This window comes from Lagenorhynchus albirostris, chromosome 1 (genome assembly GCF_949774975.1).
Source record: "Lagenorhynchus albirostris chromosome 1, mLagAlb1.1, whole genome shotgun sequence".
NCBI lineage: Eukaryota > Metazoa > Chordata > Mammalia > Artiodactyla > Delphinidae > Lagenorhynchus > Lagenorhynchus albirostris.
In genome coordinates, this window is record NC_083095.1 from 72,334,632 (window position 1) to 72,355,498 (window position 20,867).

General features: G+C 37.9%; 1 long non-coding RNA gene across 1 annotated transcript; it reads right to left on the minus strand.

Moving 5' to 3' along the window:
- Window positions 1–12,925: 12,925 nt before the first annotated feature.
- Window positions 12,926–19,043, minus strand: LOC132530649 (uncharacterized). Its single transcript, XR_009543846.1, has 3 exons — window positions 18,813–19,043; window positions 15,749–15,934; window positions 12,926–14,070 (listed from the first exon to the last, which is right to left on the minus strand). It is a non-coding gene; the product is annotated as an uncharacterized LOC132530649 (long non-coding RNA).
- Between the last annotated feature and the right edge of the window lie 1,824 nt (window positions 19,044–20,867).

Here is a 20,867-nt window from a genome sequence, read left to right on the forward strand (position 1 = left end):
AAATCTTTTATCACATATAGGTATTGTCAACACATTCCTCCCACCTCTGTCTTGTCTTAATATTTTCTTTATGACATCTACTGATAAGCAGATATTTTAAAATTTAATTGAACCAAATCTATCTTTTTAGTTTAATATTTAGAGCTCTTTGTCTCATGGCTTAAAAGTCTTTGTCTGACCCAAGGTCGTAATATTAATCTATCACTTAAGCTAGAACTTCTAGAGTTTTAGCTTTTAATTTTTATATGTGACATGAAATGGGAATCAAGCTTCACCATTTTCCTTACTTTAGTTGCAAACAATTTGTTGAAAAGACTTTCTTTTCCCCATTAAACTGCATTGGCATCATTCAACCATATAAGTAAGTATTTATTTCTGCATGTTCTATTTATTTCCATTGATCTATTTGTCTATTTGTATTCCAATGCCACAGTGGCTGTTACTGTCACTTAATAGTAATTCTTTAAATAGTGTAATGTCTCCAAATCTTTTTTTGAGGATTGCATCTTCTAGATCTTTGACTTTTACATAAGTTTTAGAATCAGATTGTCAATGTCTATGCTATTTTTTTATTTCAATTGCCTTGAATCTATAGATTTGGAAAAAATGGGAATCTTAAAAATATTGAATTTTCAATTCATGAATATGGCATTTTTTAAAAATTTACATCGTCTTTAGATTTTCTCTTAACAAAGTTTTCTGATTTTTAGTATAGACTTAAATATGTCTTTCATTAAATTCCTAAGTATTTTGTGGGTTTGGGAGTGCTATTAAATTGTACAGCTTACTAATATCGTCCAATAACTTGTTGATGTTAAAATCAGTTGATTTCTGTATGTTGACCTTGTATTCTAGGATCTATCTTATTCATTATACAATTAGTCATTGTATCTTTCTAGGTTTCATAGGATTTTTATACATAAAAATAATTTTTTGCATAGTCACACAACCATGTCATCTGTGCATAAATATAAATGTATTTTTTTCTCTTCCAATCTTTATACCATGCATTTTTCCTTGCCATATTGCACTGGGTAGGAGATTTCGTACAATGTTGGATAGAATAGTAAGAATAAATACCTTCACCTTGTTTTTGATATTAGGGAAAAATTGGTGTGTGTCAATTTCAACTATCATGTATAGCCATATTAGTATTAAATAAATCATAGGACATATGAAGTAACATGGAGATGGGATCTTTAGGAGTGTGGGCTATAATACAGTTCTTGGAAACCTACTGTAGTTCACTTCTATGCTTGTAGGAGAACATTTAGAACCACAAGTGAATACTTATGAGGGTTCCATGAAAATGAAGAGAAGTATAAGTGGGGTGGGAACTGGGAAAAGGAAGCCAGATGGCATACCCATCTGAGACTCTTGGTATGTGCATGCTCCAGTTACTTCCCCCATTTGTAGTTAAACACAGAAATATAAATGAGTGGTCTACCCACTGCCTCATGCTGTTAATTCTAGGAATAGTTGCAGTTGAGGCTTTCTCCAAGGCAGTCAAAGCCACCTCCAGGAACCAATTAGTCTCTTCCTATTACCTCAGTCCTACTAGTGAAATCCACTCAGTTGCAGGGATCATAATCAACCCCATTTACAGCACCTGCCCAGTCCACTTAACAGAAGGTATAAGACTTCCTTCATCTTTGCTGTCTCAAAGTGTTGTCCTATAATTTGAAAAGCTGAGTGACATTATACTTATGCGGTCAGTGTGAGGAATTCTCCACACAAGCTGAGCAGTAACTAACCCCTCTGCAAGACAATGTCATCTCTCCACAGTGTGGAAAGGAGGAGGTGTGACAAGTAAGCAGCTCACTCACGTGGTAGCATTAGCTGAATTTGCAAACTAATCCTCAGCTTGGAAAGTTCCCATCATCTCAGCTCTCAAAAGCTGAGCTGACTTAGAAAGACTGCTTCTTCTTTCCAACCAGATCAGTGTTACTTGTCTTATCTCAATTTAAAGCTATTTGATTGGGAAGGCTCCCCTGAATTCCCAAACTAGATCCAGCTCCCCTGAGATATATGCTTTTTCGTCACACCGCTGGCATCGTGACAGCAAGAAGGTGGTAGTATTTCACAGTTAAGAGTGTGGCCTCCTCGGGACCCCAGCTGCCTGCCTTTGAACCCAACTCTACTAGTTATTAGCATATAATTTGGAGAAGTTTTTAACTTCTGTGTCTCAGTTGCTTCATATTTAAAATAGAGATAATGTATCTGTCTCATAGGGTTTTTTTTCAAGGTAAAGTAACTTTATGTAATTTTTATGTGAAGCACTTAATAGTTGACATAAATATTGCCTACTGTTTATCACAGTTTTTAATTATTAATTTTTACTTGGTTCATTCATTAAACACTCAAAATTTATTAAAATGCCTGCTATGTGCCAAGCTTGCTGTAGGATATACCAGTGAACAAAATCTCTGCCTTTAAGGGGCTTCTATTCTAGTCAGAAAGAAAATAACACAGCTAATAAATTAAAACATTATATAGTATGTGAGAAAATGATTTTTAAAAATAGAAAGAAGAGGGCTTCCCTGGTGGCACAGTGGTTGAGAGTCCCCCTGCCGATGCAGGGGACGCGGGTTCGTGCTCTGGTCCAGGAAGGTCCCACATGCCGCGGAGCGGCTGGGCCTGTGAGCCATGGCCGCTGAGCCTGCGCGTCCGGAGCCCGTGCTCCGCAACGGGAGAGGCCACAACAGTGAGAGGCCCGCGTACCACAAAAAAAACAAAAACAAAAATAGAAAGAATAGAGCAGAACAAGGAAAATTGCGAGTACTTAGAATGGATTGTAACTTTAAGTGAGTATGGTCATGGAAGGCCTCATGGAGATGTGACATTTGAGCAAAAACTTAGAACAGATTTCTGGGTGAAGATTGTTCTCACGGCAGGGCTATTGCAAAGGTTCTGAGGTCTGAGTGTGTGTGGCCTGTGCAAGATCAGGGAAGCCAATGTGGCAGGAGAATGAGCAGGTGAAAAGATGAGGAAATGAGCTGAGGAGGTGGTGGCCTGGGCCCTTTGGGCCAGCACAAGGGCTCCAGTTTCTGTTCTCAGTGAAATGGGAGCTATTGTAGGATTTTGAGCAGAGAAATAACATGGTCTGACTTGCATTTTGAAAGCATCGCTCTTGTTCTGTTGAGAACAGGCCATGTGTAAGCGTAGCAAGACTCAAAAACAAGGAGACCTGGAAACTGTAGCTGAAATCCACATGTGAGATGATAGTGGCTCAGACTATGGGTATCAGGGGAGAGGTGAAGATATAATCGGATTCTGGATACATCTCGCCACAGAGAGAATAGACTTCTTGATGGAATGTTGGCAAGGGCAGCGTAGAGAAAGAGATAACTATCTCCCTTACTCACCAGAAGATCGGTCGTGACCATGTTCGTTGTTGCTGATTGTTATTTCTTTAAGTAGGAAAATGCCTGGCACATAGGTGTCACCATTGTTCAATGGAAGAAGGAAAACAATATTCCAAGAGATTGAAGTTTAAAACTAGAATTTCAATTCATTTTTAATCAAATCTTTTAAAAATTATTCTTAACCAGAGCACTCCTATCCCAGCACTTAAGAACCTAGAGAATCTCTTAGTAATCTGTAGGTTGACTGACATAGCTGAAATCAGAGCACAGGGAGGTAGAGTATTTTAATAGATATTTTTATTGTGCAAAAAAAAGCCTAGTACCCTGCATAGTACTCCTCCCCGAGGCCTGAGTCACTGTTGTTCTTCCCTGTATAGTGTTTGTGCACATCAAATACACATGGGCACTTGCAGCAGTTTGCACATACTCCTTAGATGTGTAATATCATCACCTTGGCTGTCAGCAAGTCTTGCTCTTGGAGCCACTCAATTTAAAAAGATTTTTACAAGTACCTCATCTCACACTTTCTATTGGTTTTCATTAAGTCATTGGAGAGAGAGGCACACTGACTAGGAATTTACATCTAAGATGGGATATTTGTTTAATTATTTTGCCCCTTTTTAATCCTTGTTCGTCTACAAATGTACCAACAAGTTTCAAGAAGAGAGTCTGGCAGCTGAAAGTGATCTCTTGCCTTTCTCATACTTTATAACTGCTTAATAGTATCCTGCGTCAGTTCTTTAATTTTCTTCATAAGGTGATGTAATGCCTATTGGACAATAAATAGAAAATGTTACTTCATTGATTTTTTTTTTTCTTTCCCCCCAAGTAGTAGAAGGGAATTTCCTTCCCTTTTCACACTGTGACACGGTCCTCCTGGTGACTGCAGTACACAGTTGTGCATTTCGTAGCTGGGAACAGAAGAAGGGAACCCAGGCTGAACCAACACATTTGGTCTCATTAGCACTGATAGTTCAGTACTTCCTCATAGCTGATTGGGGTATTTTTTCAGTGAACTAAACACATGCCACAAATTCCACACATACAATATTTATTAAACACCTTTATTTTCCATAGATCATTTTTTTGGAATAATTCCTTAGGAAGTCAAAATTCCAAACAAGTTACACAAATTTTGCTTGTACAGCTAGCCAGCTGACCACAGGTTTTCTTTAAACTATTGTCCAACTCTGGTAACTGGTACAATAAGACCAATTTGAAACCCATTTGACTAATTCAAAACCAAAAGGCAGCTATCTCGCACTGAGAAATCTGCATCTTTTAAATGATTACTTCTTTGGAAAAATAAGTATATTCAGTAAACTCAAGAATTCTTATATCTCTTAAGAGCATTAGATAGCCTGTGTCTGATAGGACTTGCCTCCTACACCTAGACATTTTATAAAAAGAAAAAATGTTATGGGCTTAAATAGAGGAACATAAAACTGCTGTATGCGGACGTACCCAAAGCCGCCTCAAGAAAGAGGCGTCAACCATGAAATTATATTGATTAGAAGTGAAAACACCTTATTAGGTATAAGGTCATTTGGGGGGCTCACTGACTATAAATGTCTGTTCCCAGCTTCTAAAATAGCAAGAGGAAATGGAAAAACACAAAAACGATCATTAATAGGGTAAGAAGGATGTGGTGTAATAATGAAAATACAAAACAAAAACCTTGATTAAACGCAACATTGCCGTGTATCAATGGCATCATTAGCTGTTAGGCTTCAGGACTTTTAATAGGGAATCAAAGACCAAAATGAGAATGATTTAGAATCTGTTATTCAGGAGGCAAGGAATTGGAATGATAATCATCCCAAATGAGCCAAAAATAAGGGATTAAGAAAAGGTATTTAAAAGTGAGTAAGAGTAAAATATACAAATTTAAGCCAAAACAAGCTAATACCTCATTACAATGACTTGACATTTAAGGCAAGCACACAGTTCCAAATCCAGCTCTATGAAAGTCACTTTTATTATTAATAACATCTGCTAGACACTTTCTGTGGTTGCAGGTACACTAGAAGCGACTTAACTATTTTGATATCTAAATTTAACAATTTTCCCATAAACAAGAACTTTGCAGAGTGGCACATTACAGACAAGACATTTTTCTACTTAAACTCCTAAGTGATATCTGTCGACCCACCTACCTATTTACCTACCTACCTATTTATCTCTCCATTCAAATAACTTGCATCTCTGTACTGTGATGTATGCCCACACACCAAAAGAAATGCTCCAAACTCCCAAATCTCCTAACATCTTTGAGAATTAGGTGCATTTGCAGAAACCCTCTGCGGATCTGTGATGTGTGGGGCTTTAATGCTTTGCTCCCATGCAGTACACGGGAAGTAAATCAAACATTTCAAGTACCGGACATTAATAATACCCCCATCCTCAAAGGAGGACCCACTCCTAATGGAAAGATTATTCTCTAAACCTCATCAGCCATGCCAGCCTCAAGGAGACTCGCTCTCCCACCTGAACCTGCAGCAATTTCTTCCTCCACTGCTCTTGCCAGACATTAGCTGTTGCCATTCTCCACAAAGGAACATTAATAGTCTTGAAGGCAATATGCTGTTTTTTGTTCTTGCTTCCTTGTCCCCTCCCTTGCTGCTCATTAACTTATATCTGCCCTCTAGGAATATAACTAAGTAATCATCTAAGGTCAGGTAGAAAGCTCTTGCAGCTTCACAGATAAAGAATAGAGGGAAAAGATTTCTTTTTTAAAAAAAATAAAATCCTTGCTTTCCTTTTTTTAAAAAATGTTATTTATTTATTTTGGCTGTGTTGGGTCTTCGTTTCTGTGTGGGGGCTTTCTCTGGTTGTGGCAAGCGGGGGCCACTCTTCACCGCGGTGCGCGGGCCTCTCACTATCGCGGCCTCTCTTGTTGCAGAGCACAGGCTCCAGACAAGCAGGCTCAGTAGTTGTGGCTCACGGGCCTAGTTGCTCCGCAGCATGTGGGATCCTCCCAGACCAGGGCTCGAACCCGTGTCCCCTGCATTGGCAGTCAGATTCTCAACCACTGCACCACCAGGGAAGCCCAGAAGGAAAAGATTTTTTTAAGTCAATTATTAAAACCAAGATAACTCATTCTTCATGAACCAGAGGTCAGCTACTCCAAATGTCCTTAGTGTTGGTGATCGTCAATGTCATATAATACATTTGAACTCATTCTGGATTCAAAGTCCACTTTCTCACCTCTTAAAGTGTACCGTCTATTGACAGAAAACATGCTCGAGGTTAGCAGAGATGACAAAACATGTTGAAATAACACATAAACAGCTTGTCCTCTGCATCGTGCCACATGGTGCCCTTTAGTGCTTAAAGGAGAGAGAACCTTTCTTTGTTTCTTGGAGGGAATGTTAGCTAAATTCAAGTACATAATATATCCAAGCAAAAAAATACTTGTCTGGAATTAGAGATCCTATTCTTCAAGAAAACTAGACTCTTAAGTGAATTTCAGGGTTACTTAAAAGGTTAAGACTAAATTTTCTGAATATATTTACAAAATAGGGAAAATAAAGATCTGCTGGGAGAGCAGCATGCTGGGGTATACAAGCCATAGGTAGCCCTCCCAGCCATTCTGCAGATTCATGCACCTTGAGGCTGAGTCATTCTTGCAAAATACCGTATAGGAATTTTCACTTCCTCTGTCAACCAGCAAAGAACCTTTGGGCAAGTTGAACAGAAAACTACTTTTCTAACTCCTGTGTTGTATTAGATATTGGATTCAGTGTTCCCTTTTGAAAAAGCCTTATTTGACCCCTAGCCATGACACACTCCGTCCCAATTTAAAGTCTCTTTTATACACTGAAAAGAAGATGCTGTGAGATATTCAGATGCCTATTGTCTGGGCTGTAATGACTATGATTCAGCTAAGGTTTGCTGAGGATATTGACATTCCTGGAGGAAGGGCACTGAAGTGCACTGCACAGGCCTCTGGGGAATCTCAGTCCTTTCCTTATGCAAAGATACTCTCAGATACTTCAGAACTGTGGTAATATTACGCTTTAGAAGGTGAGGAAAGTGCTTTTTTCCCCTCCAGGTGGGACAACGAATACAACTTCTTGACCACTGTAACAGCTTTTTCAGAGTTTCTAAAGATCAAGTCCACAAACATTTTATTTGCCCTGAAATTTTCCTATTGAGAGAAATTAATCATGCTGCCCTGTTCCTTAAACTTCCACTTACCTTCAGGTTTCTCCCCTAGTCACATTTCTCTAACGAGCACAGATTTCCTTTTAAACTTGCAAAAATAAGATGCAGACCATATTAATGATTGGGCAGCTTCCTGCACTGGTGTTTATTTTATGGTAACTCATATTGCAGAATATGCCTTTTAAATGAGCATAATTTATGTAACAAAAGTATAGCAAAAGTCATCTAACTCCTTGCTACTCAAAGCTTGGTTGTATGCCCAGTGACTGTTGAAAGCATTGGTAGTTGACCAGGTCAACAAGGATTCAAGAGTCTGGGTAGGAGGCTAGCTTTCAGAGCTAGAGCAAAAGGCCAGATCTGAAAGATTCAAACTACATTTAAAAAACTGAAAGTTTTTAGGCTTCCCTGGTGGTGTAGTGGTTGAGAGTCCGCCTGCCGATGCAGGGGACGCGGGTTCGTGCCCCGGTCCGGGAAGATCCCACATGCCGCGGAGCGGCTAAGCCTGTGAGCCATGGCCGCTGAGCCTGCGCGTCCGAAGCCTGTGCTCCGCAACGGGAGAGGCCACAACAGTGAGAGGCCCACATACCACAAAAAAAATGAAAGTTTTACTGGAGATGACATTGTCAACCAGTGTATTCTCACCCAGAAATTATATTCCCAAGGATATTTTCTAAGTATTGGTTCTCTTCTTTTTTTAATCATCATAGCTGTCCCAGTGCTGCTATGCCTGAAGAAAATATATATGTACTTTGCAAACACTTTTTTAAAATTATGTATGTCCCCTAGATAGTCTCCATACCTCTAATAGTATTTCTCTTTGAGTATAGTCTAAGAATATTTTTTTTCTTCTCAGTTTGAGAGATTTAAGGAAAAGAAAATCTAATATCACTTTTAATCATTATTTAACCTTAAAAACTGCAGTACTGTCACCTAGAGTTAAGATTCCCACTATGTTTTCTCCTTTAAGTAGTGTGCCTTGTCTCTTGCGTTGTAGCAACTGTTTCCTATTTTGGCCAAGCGCACAAGCACCTGTAAAGGGACCCTACCTTCTTATAGCAGCTCCTGGAAGATTTCCTTCTTCTCTATCCCTTACCCCCCCCCACCCCGTCTCTCTCCACCATAAAGGATTCTTTTCAGTCTCATAAGTTCACCTACCCATGCTAGAAAATAAAAGAATAAGTGCTATCTGGAGCCTTGCAAAATGATGAAAGTCTCTATTCCAAAGATTTTTCTAACACGAGTTTTCTCACTCCACATGAACCCTAGCTTTACATTTCTTGCCCCACCTAACACAAAGGAGATTCACCTTTAATTCGTCTCAGTGGCCGATTGCCAGGTATGCTGTATCCAGCTTGAGAACTGAGCCCTCAGGGGAGAGCTCAGATTGAAAGACCAACTGTAAGAACCTGCCGTGTGCCTTTGGCATGTGACTGAGCACGTAAGACCCTCTATGCAGCCAACTTGAGGATATGCTGGTTCTGATGCATACATGAAAGAAAATCTAGGGCTGAGTAGTGGGTGTGTGTTTCTAAACGTCTGTGTGGGAGGCATGTCTCTGAGTCTAGTCAGTTCTACCCCTGAACTGTGTTTCCTATCTGTCTTCAGCTGTGACAATAGAGATAGAGAGTAGGAGTTCAGATCCTTATCCATCCACTGGTACTTGAAATGTAACAGTGCCCTTAACAGTTGATTTCCTGTTCTAGAATCTAACTTTCCGAGCTGATTGTGTCTTACGTGGGATTAACGTAGCGTCCTGCCTAACTGACTCAAGTACAAACTGTATATTTAATTGTACTTTTATTCATTTTCGGTCTGGCTCCTATAAAATAGATTTTAAAAATTTAATGGTAAAACTCATTTTTTTCTAATATAGTCAAATATCATACCACAAAATTTTACTGAATTACCATCCAAATTCCTTTCTTCCCTGGGAGGAACATCTAGAACTATAAAGCAAGGAAATTATAGCTCTTGTAATTCACTATAGCTCTCTAATATACATACAGCACAGAAAATACATGACTTAATATCTTGTCACATTAAACCAAGAAGAGCTTAAATGGGCAAGATGTGGAGGTTAATGAGCTTCTTTGTACTTTCTGTTAATCTCTGATGCTTCTCTTCTGGTCCCTCTGTATCTGCACAGAAGTTTTTCTTTTATAATTTAAGTAAAAACCTTTGTGAATTAAGGGGCATATCTTCAAATGTTCCATATGAAGAGATGACTAGTGTCAACATCTGATTCCTTCCTACTCATAGCTGACACATCTCTACACCTAAGCATCTAAAATGTTCTAGGCTGAAATCATTACCTAGTGGACCACTTGGGAGTGAGACTGGAAATCTCCTCATCTCTTTTAATTAATAACTCACCCATTTTGACTCTTCCTTTTTTTTCTATCCTTCATCTTCTTGGCTTAGATATCACCTTGTATATTCAATCCATTCTGTTTTATTTTTATGGTTCCTCTGTTTTAATAAGCTGTACTCACATTACAAAAATATGATTTAGTACCAATTTTCTTGGGAAAATAAATACTATTTAGAATATATTAGGATGAAACAGGCTCTTCTGAGTTTGCCTGGAAACTATTCCTATGGGAAAATGAATTCAAAGATTCAATATCGAATTACAAATACAATGTAGAAATGTAAACAACATGTAAGTTCAGGCATGCTAAGTGATTTTTCTGGCCCTATTGCTCTTACAGAGGAAATATCACTCCTGAAATATCCCATCACCGATTAAGGACATGATCAGAGTTATATTAACCCCAACACTTCATTCAGGGAGTATGGCTTCAAGAATTCTAATTGCATCCATCAATTCTTCATTTATAAAGTGTCTATTAAGCATCTATCAATATGGCTGCCAGTTCAAAACGAAAAACATGAGCTCAGCCCTGCTTACTTTTGCAAACCCCAGTCTCCCCATCCCCTATAAAAGGGGGAGACATAATAGAATCTCTTGAGTGGACAATGACTGAATATGTAGTTTGGATAAATCTCTTCAGGCAATTCTGATACACCCATCCATGCCCATTTGAGAAGCCCTGTTCTATATCCTTTCTGTTGGAAATTTCATTTACTCTCATGGCTTCAAATAACTTAAATATGCAAATAACCCTCAAGTCTATACTTTAACATAGTTTTCTCCCCTGAACCCCCAAACCTTCTGCTTCTAGATTGCCTCCTTTAAAGTGGTCCCTCACGTAAAATTTCTTCAAAATCAAACTCAGGTTCAGCTGCCCTGTATATTGAACTTTGCCTAGGTTTCTACTTCATTTGATATCACTGTGCACATAGCTGCTGATATTGGAAACTTAAAGGCATTATTGTCTCTTCCCTTTGCTGTGTCTTAGAATGTAACATCTTATCTGTCTCAGAGTCTAGTTAGTTCTTTACCCACAGTGTATCTCGAAACTGTCCCATGTTCTTGGTCTCCACTGCCACTCCCTAGAGACAAAACCTTTACTGACTGGTATTTAAATAACTGCCAATGTCCAATTGCAATTCCATCCCTGGTACAGTTCTTCAGTTATTATTCTAAAGCAGAAATCAGATAACTTCAGTCCTTTCCTTGAAAACTTCGAAGGTATCTTCATCACCTACCAAATTAAACTATTATAATGGAGGATATAACACTCTGAAAATCCTAACTTTATTTCATAATCTGCCACTTTCTCTCTCCCTTGAACTTGAAGCACAGAAAATTTCTGATTTCTAAAGAACATTTGTCCTCCAGTGCCTCTGCATATTTGAAGCTGCTCCATTTCATAGGACATAATATATAAATTGAGAATAGCAGTTGTTATCTTACAGATTTGTTAGAGGGTTATTAAGTGAGATGTTTCTGAAGCCCTGAATACATATCCTAGTACAAAATTAATGTTCAATAAGTGGTAGCTATTTAATGCTGTTTGTTTTTACCTGACAGTTTTAATTTAGCATTATATTGTGAATATTTCTCCATGCTATCAAATAGTTTTTGAAAATATGATTATAAACTGCTGCATAGTAATAAATAATATGGATACACCTTAATTTATTATGCCAAGTCCCTATCAGTGAACATTTATATTGTTTTCAACTCTTTACTCTTATAAATAACACTATAATAAACATCATAATACATAAATCTTTGAGAACACCTCCAAATATTTTCCTAGGATAAATTACTGGAAGTAGAACAGTTTAAGACTCTAGAAACTTATTGTCAAACTACTCTCCAGAGAGGTAACAACTGATGTTGCCACTAGCAGTATCTGAGAGCTCCTTCATTTGCACCCTTCCAAATATACCTAGGATATTCTTTCTCCCTCTCTCTTTACTAGTATAATGGTATCTTGTTTGTTTTTGTTACAACAACCAAATAGTCCTCCATATTTAATCCATTAGGCCCTTTTAGTAGCAGAGAGGAGAGAAACCCATTTGCCTCAAAGAATCTTGGAAGGTTTTATCGACCTGTCTTTTGGACTCATGGGAGTAGACTCTGTACATTTCAAGCTTTGTCCAAAGGGTTGCCTGACCTTTATTTAACCACATCTTAAATTAATCACCCCTACTATCCTACCAATCCCCAATCACCAACAACTAAATATAAAAGCCAGACCCCTCATATTAGAGCATTTTATGATTCCTTGACATTCATCCCTCATGCCATGCCCTCAAAATATAAAAATCCATATCCCATGATAAATGGCAGGGTAATTATTAGGAGTAATAGAAGGGATGAGACTACTTAACCTCAAAATTGTGAGCTGAATCAAGGTTCTATTTGAATCACTGGTATAAATGGTTGCTATCCAGCATCAAGGATCAGTTAAACACCAAAAATTACATAAATCCTACCTATCCACTGGCAAAAGAGATAAAGGCAAAATTATTTGATATTTGATATACTGTTTGCTAGCTAAGGAAATGTAGGATGATATAAGGCCACATAGTTCAACAGGATTATGTTTATCTTATAGTCGTTGTCTCCCCAGGGTCAAGCATACTGTAAATCACTCAAAAAATATTGAATAAAAGAAGGAAAGAAAAAATATATATATAAACCAGATTTGACTCTCAACTACTTTCACTTAAGCTGGGAGTCTTATAACAGCTCTCAAAATTCTGATTAAACCTCCTCTCAGCATGTTTAGTTTGCATTATTGGATTGATAATAGATAAACATGGTTTCTAATTTCATTATTAGCCATTTATATATTCTTTTGTGAAATACCATAGCACGATATTCCTTAATATGCTATGACATACGTTACATGTATCCTTTGAGCCAGCACATCTGCTTGTGGTAACTTAACCTAAGGAAATAAATGAAGAATTCCAGAAATAGAAAATGTATTAAATATTTATTCCAGTGTGTCCTTACAAGCAAAAAAGGGGGGGGAAGGAAACAGTTCATATATCCAAACATATGGAATTAATTAAATACAATGTAGAACATCTACACTTGAATACTATCCAGCCATTGAAACTGATGTTATAAAAGTTTCTGTGTGCTTAAATATTCTATTTTTAATATATTAAGTGAAAACATTAGGTCACACGACTATACATGGAATGATGTCCTATCTCCCTATTCTCTCTTGAACCTGTCATCAACCATTTCACCAAACGATATGAAGGTTACTAAAGACCTCTGTGTTGTGAAATCCAGTGCTTAGTTCCCGATCCTCTTCTTACTTGACCTATTGGCATCATTTGACCTAGATGACTGCACCCTCGTCCTTGAAACAGATTCAGAACTTGACTTCAGGAGAACATGTGTTCTTGGTTCTCTTTCTTCAATGATGCCTCTTCCTTAGCCTCCTTTGTTAACTTCATTTAATATGTCACATCTTAAAATGAGTTCCCAGTCCTCAGTCCTTGATTCTTTCTACTGTCTTTACTCACCACCCCTGGGTGATTCCATCCAGTCTTCATGGCTTTAAACACCATCTATAAAAACTGATGTTGCCCAGATTTCTATGCTAGCCTGGACCTCTACTCTGAACTCCAGACTCTGCAGTTGGCTGCCTATTTGATGTTACCAGTTAAATATTTAAAAACCAGTTTTGATTAAACTTAAAAAATGAACTCCTGATGTTTTACCCTCAAACCTATTGCTCCCACAGTCTTTACCATATTAAACAATGGCAACTCTATTTTTCAAGTTGAGTGATGATAATAATGAGTGAGGTGGGTTGGGGCCCTTGGGGATGGGGGAGGGAGGGTTGAAAAGTGAAAAGATTTAAATATTTCTTTCTCCCAGTTTTCTTCCAAATCTGTTTGAATATTAGGCAGATATCCATAAGCTTAAATTTAGGCCTCTATAGCACCCACTTCTATGATACTAACTGTCAGTATTTCTCAACAAAAGTAATTCCTGAATTAACATAAAAATGTGAGTTACAAAATTCCAGTTTCAAAATATTCTTATTTACAATAAAAATTCTACCCATTGGTGAAATGTTAGATGCATTCTGTTTCACTTCAGGAACAAGATGAGGATGTCCATTATTGCCCTATCTAATTCAGCATACTGGAGCTCCTAAACAGCATGATAAGACAAGAAAAAAGGAATAAAAATATAAGAATTGGAGTGTAAGAAACAAAACTATTTTTCATGGATGTCTTGCCTACATTCAAAACCCCAAATTTTCTACAGACAAATTATCTGAATTAATAAGAGACTGACAGTTTTGCTGAATGAAAGATCAATAAGTGGCAAAAAAAAAATCAATTGCATTTCTAGAATAGGAATAGAAAATATAATTTTACAAAATGGATAAACAGACTAAATATCCTAAAGATATTAGTTCTTCCCAATTCTACCTAAACATTCAATGCAGTTTCAGTCATAATCTCAACAAAAATTTTAAAATTTATATGGAAGAAGAATGGCCAAGAAAAACAATATTATTGAAAAGGATGCATATAATGGATTAAAGACTTACATATAAAGGCAAAACTTTAAAACATTTTGAAACAATAAAGAATATTCTTTTTATGCTTTTGAGAAAGGGAAAGATTTATTCAATAAACATGTAAGCCACAAAGGAAAAGACCAATAAAATTAACTATAATAAAATTAAGAACTTCTGGTTCTCAAAAGAGACATTAAAGAAAGTTTTAAATACACAGCTTAGGAGAAGGTATTTACAACATAACCACCAAAATGTTCATTTCCAGAACATACAACTCCCACAAATTAAGAAAATAAAAACAAAATAATACCGCCAAATGGGTAACACATATGAAAAAATATTTCACACAGGAGGACACAGGAATGAAAAGATGCTCAAACTCATTAGCAATCAGACCTGAAAACTAAAAATAAACACAATGGATACCATCTCGCATACACTAGGCTCCAAAAAAATTAAACTAATGACATAGCTAAGAGTTGGTGGGCATGAGAAGCAATAGAAACTCTTAAACACTGCTCTTGGGAGAGTAAATTGATACAAAATTATGGAATTCTCTAATAAAGTTAAAATGCACATACCCAAAAAAAAAAAAATGCACATACCCTGTCACCCAGTATTACCAGTCCTAGATAATATATCTTAGAGAAACTTTTGTACGTGTGTACCAGGAGACATGAATAAGAATATTCATAATGACTTTATTTTCAACAGTAAACTATATGTAACACATGTCCATCAAAGGAGGATTAATAAATAATTGTGAAATATTCATATGATAAAACACTCTATGACAGTGAAAGTAAATGAACAGTTCTATGCAGCAATATGGATGAATCTCAGAACATTGAGTGATTGAAAAGCAAGTCATGCTAGGGCACATACAGCATGATACCACTCATAAAAATGTTCATAAACTGGCAATATTAAAAATATGTTGTTTAAAGTTAAAATCAAATCTATGGAGAAAAGCAAGGGAATGAAACACAACTTAGAGTAGTGTTTGTCTCTGGTGAATATTGGGGGACATTGCCAGGGATGGTTTGGAGAGAGACTTCACTATAAGGATAATGGTCTATTTAAGATGTTGTGGATTCCAGGTGTTCACTTGTGATTCTTTATAACTTACCTAAACATTGCATATATTCTCCTATATATACTATATATGTTAGAACTTTTGGTCTCAAGTTTGGCCAAAGTTTACTATGTTTTGTTGTAGCAATCAATTACTACCTAAATGTCCTGTTGATTATATCCTCAGGCAAGAGGAAGCTTAGGATATAGTTAGGGTGGTCCACTTACCTGTATCCTCATTCCCAACCCCTCATCTTCTCAAAGTGCTAGGTGAGAATGTCATACCAGGTACCTTCCACTTGCCTCTCCCCCTTCTCTGCTCTGCTCCCTGCCATGGGAGGGGGACCCATACAGGCCACGGGAATGACCTTCCATTCCCTTTGATTTCTGGTTGGTTCAGGTCGCTGGAGAGCCCTAAAAGGTGATTGGATGGAGGGAGGACAGTGAGATCAAGGTATTCATCACCCTCATTCTTTACCACCAAAATTGTCTCCAGCTGACTGATGCCTGGGATTAAATGTCACTGCTTTTCTCAAGGCTGTCAACCTTACATGACTTCTTCTAGGTTCTGATAAGTTCCTCATCCCTTCAGACCTAGAGGGTCTACTAGTCAACCTCATATCAAACTGTGCCAAATACGTGGTTCCAGAAACCTATACCTCTGTGAGTAGCCCCTTTGTAATTAAACCCTTGTGAGGTATTCTGAGTGTGGCATCTAATTCTTGTTGGGACCTTGCCTAATATAAATGGAGAGGGATGGAAAGAAAATTAGGGGAAATCACATATAAAAAGATTTTTTTTAAGTATTTGGGGAGCAATGAATAGTCTTTGTTTAGAACCTGAAAACGATATTAACTTTTTTTTTAATGGAGAAAATAAAAAGAATGATAGGGGTCTTAATTCAGAGCCATTTGTTCACTTATTCAACAGGGAAGCGACATGTTGAACAGTGTTAGAGGAAGACGATTCTGGTAGCTTTATGTAGGATAAACTGTGGAGCAAGGTCCTGGAAGGAAGAAGAAGTCCCTGACTTAGCAGGCCAGTAGGAGCTGGCTTGGTGAAATCAATCTTAGAGTGCATATTTGAGGAGCTATCCAGTCAGGTCCCTTTATACACCTAGTCCCACATCGCGACTGCTCTCGTCTGCCGTGCCTCGTCTATGAAATAAATTCTGTCTGGATGTCAGGCAAAGGGATAACATGACATGAAAGAAGAGGAATTTAGTTACACAGCTCTTTTTTGCTGCCAATAATATTTTAATTTGTATCCTTATCACCGCTAATTGTTATCACCCTGTTCAAGGCCTTTAGCAGCATTTCATATTCCACTGTAGGTGTGTTTTGAGCCTTTATTGTACCAACACAAATACTCATTAGTGTTTTGCTCTGCATCCTTTTAAACTGAGTCTTTTATATTGTTACTTTGCCCACAGTGGACTCTGAAATGTCTCTCTGTTTAGCACCATCTGCAGATTTAATTAATGTGCTGTTTTGCTCATCTTCTAGATGATTAATAAAGATGTTGAATAAGATCGAGCTTAATACCATAACATGTGGCACCCTGTAGCCACTTTCTGCTAAATGAACTCAAATGCAGTTTGCTTTTATACCTGCTCATGGCTTTTTGTGATATTCTTAATCCATCTAAAAAGTGTTTTTCTTGAATCATATTCGGATTTGCAAATCTGAATTGGAAGTTTCCCTTAGAAGAAATAACTCATCTGTGGATTGCGTTACCTGCACATTACCAACCTAGCCCAATGCTGTGTGCAAGTCAGTTTAATGTAGATTTCTATGATGATGAAACCTACCCTTTTCTAACACATTTGAGATTCTCTAAATGTTCTTTCAGTTGCTTTATAATTTGGCCTTTTCAACAACCAGTGACTTTTTATAAAGCAGGTAGGTTCTATATTTCTCATGAGGAACTTGACACTCTGAAATTAATTTACAGAAAGCTAATGATAGTTCCAGCTTTAGGATTCTGGAATTCATACTTGCTGATGCCTAATTTGGCATTCTAACTGGTTGAAATATGCTGCCTCAAGTTTAAGTCATTAGCAGCTTGGGGGAAGAATTCCTGCTACCATATCTTCAACTCAGTGTTTGGGAGCAAAAGTTAGATTTTATAAAGGCCCAGCAACATAAAATTTAATTTTTCTCAACACTTCTGTGGTGTTTCTTACTGATTCTTAGCCACATATTAAAGGCAAATAAATGAGAAAAGGTAGATCTTGTAAATGTCCTCCTATAAGCAGCATATATCAATGCTTGTAGATAAGCCCATAGATAAGATTATCTTTCTGTTCGCTTAGCAGAATGTACATGGTAGTTCAGAGTCAGCTAAGTTAAGGGCTAAGTTATTAATGCCAGTTTATTACTTATGAGTGGGTTGTTCCAGCTGATTTTCTGCTTCATAGGAGAGGATTACTAGCCTCCCTTAGGCTAGGTCCTCTCCCTTCTGCTGCTCAATGATCAACCCCCTGAATTCATCCCAAGGCTACTCAGACCTCTGGCCTCTATTAGCCAGCACTCAGTTTCCTCTACAAGGGGAAATGCCAGGAGCTGACAGCATATTCTTCACTTGCTCTTGCCTCTAGGATGATTGGCAGTGGAGGGTTTCTCAGCTTAGCAGTACTGCTGATTTCCACCTCACTGCGGGGCTCCTTTGTGCATGAGGCTGTCAGGAACTCCTGGACATGGGTATGTGAAAGACTTCTCTGAGCCCAGCTCAAAAATCAAGATAAAGAGGTGGATGTAGAATCAGAGCCATAAGGAGCAAAGCTGAGTATTTCTTCAGTTTCTGTCTCTGGCTAGTTCTTAGCACACTATTACAATCAATTGTATGACCCTTGGGCAAATTATGCATCTTTAGTTTTTCTCACCTATAAGGAAAATAATAAAAGTAGAAACTTCAGCTGACACAAAATGTGTAATGTACCAGAAAAGTAAAATGCATAAATGCGTATTCTTGCATGCTAGCTCTCCTTTCTGTCTCATAAGCCGTTGCAACTCTCTACTAAAATTAGTCACCAAATTGTTATATTATAGGCACACACCTTCTTAAAGGAGAAATTAGTGTAGCACAGCATATAAGCAAACAATAATTTTTGGTGAGGTTTTTATATACCTTTGAATAATAAGCAGAAAATAAAGCATGCTTTTTTAGCTTTATGTTAATAAACTTTTAAATGAAAGTCATTATTAATCAAAGATAAAAATAGAAAGAAAATGTCCCAAGCCAATTGTTTAAGGTACAAGGTAGGGTTTGGTGTATAAATCATACCACTTACCTCTCCCACTTAGTCCAAGTCTTCATCACAGGTTCTATATGAGAAAATTGAATCAAATGTGGGTCAGACTTCAGCTAGATTGATGGTAAAGCTTGATTGGACAATGCATCAGAGACTTGAGTCCAAAATGAGATCTCCTTCTTCTACAAGGATGGCCAGGTCCACTTAGTCAACCTGATTTGCTTTATCAACTGGATATCGGAAGAGATAGGTGAGCCACTGTACCTGAGGAGAGGTGGTTTCCTCTGTGGGGTGGGGTAAGAACAGGTAGGGAAAAGGGGAGTCAGTGAAGGAAAAAGGGGAAAAAAAATGGTGGCAACTTCTTCCACCAGAACTTCTGAGGACGCTGTTGTATCTTAGAGATACAGGGCTAGGTGGCAAATGATCATCCTTACATTATCACCTGCCACAGTCATAGATATGATGCATTTGCTTGATTGATACAGTTGGGGTCAGAGCTGTTCTTGGACAAATTGGGATTTTTTTGCCGGTAAGAACATTTAATGGAGAACCCATCTTTTATTTAAAATTCTCTAAGATATTCAGTCTCATGAGTTAATAAGGAAGAGTGAATAATAAGTTATTTAGCATCAACTTTATACCTGCACTTTACATATATTATCTCATTCTCTTCCTATCCAAATCGTATGACAGATACTGTCACAAATATTTTACTGATGAGGAACCCAACACCAAGGCAGTGACCAAGGTCATGTAGATGGAAAGAGGCGGAGACAGGATTGAGGTCCAGCTATGGCTGGTCTCAAAGCTGTTAGAGCAGACTGTTTATGTCCAGTTGGTGAAAACAAAAACAGACACATTCACATGCTTATAATGTATAATCAACCAAACTGTGGAACTGGGAAATATAGTCCGGCTGAAAGAATCCCATTCATTTTCCAGCAAGTATTTCCGTGGTGTATCTGCCATTTCATGGCGTTTCTCTGTGCTCATTTCAAATTATTATTTTTTAAAATCAGAGCTCACCATCTTTGTCAGGTATTATCTGAGGGTACTGAGTACCACCCACACCCTTCTAAGCTCTCCCATGAAAGAGCTAAAACCCAGGAAATTACATTCCCCAAACTCAGTATAACTGAGGGCAGGTGTGAGTGAAGACTGAGTGTACAGGGCTTCCAGGCTTCCTCCTGAATACAAGCTAAGCCAACGCTGTAGACAGACAGGATCATCTGTTTCCTTGGGACTTCTGCCCTTCTGGATACTCTGAAAGCCTGCAGAGCCCTCTCTTTTCTTTCTTCCTTTTAGCTCTTCGAATGCGTGTGTAAACCTCTAATTTTCTATATTAAATTTGTTCCTGCTTTTAAAAAAATCTATCCTAGGGGCTGTCAAATGAGAGCACACAGGACAATTCTGAATTCTGGCTCATGGTCTGTTTTTGTAAATGCAGGTTTATAAGGACCCAGGTCCACCTACTGATTTATGTGTTGTCTGTGGCTGGTTTTCCTCTGCAATGTCAGAGTTGAGTAGTTGCAACAAGAGACCAAAGGACCCATAAGGTAGATAGAATAATGGCCTCCAAAGATATCCTTGTCCTAATTCTAGGAATTTATGAATGTTCATTTACATGGCGAAAGGGACTTTGCAGATGTGACTAAATTAAGGATTTGAGATGGAAAAATCATCCCGGATTATCTGGATGAGCCCAGTATCAGGGTCAGGAAAGGAGAGGTTTAAAGATTCTATGCTGCTGGCTCCAGAGGGAGGAAGGGGCCATAATCTATGGAATGTAGGTGGTCTTGGAGCTGGAAAATGTAAGGAAACATATTCTCCCCTAAAGCCTCTAAAAGGAGCACAGCCTTGCCAACACTTTGATTGTAGGACTCTGACTTCCAGAACTGTGAAATACAAATTTGTGTTGTTTGCAGCCACTACGTTTGTGGTAATTTATTATAGCAGCACTAGGAAACTAATGCATTTGAGTGTAAAGCCTAAAATATTTACTACCTGGCCCTTACAGAGTAAGTTTGCTAACTCCATTTCTGCTAAACACAAATGGCCCTGATTAGTGATAGAATCTTATTTTCTGGGTCAATG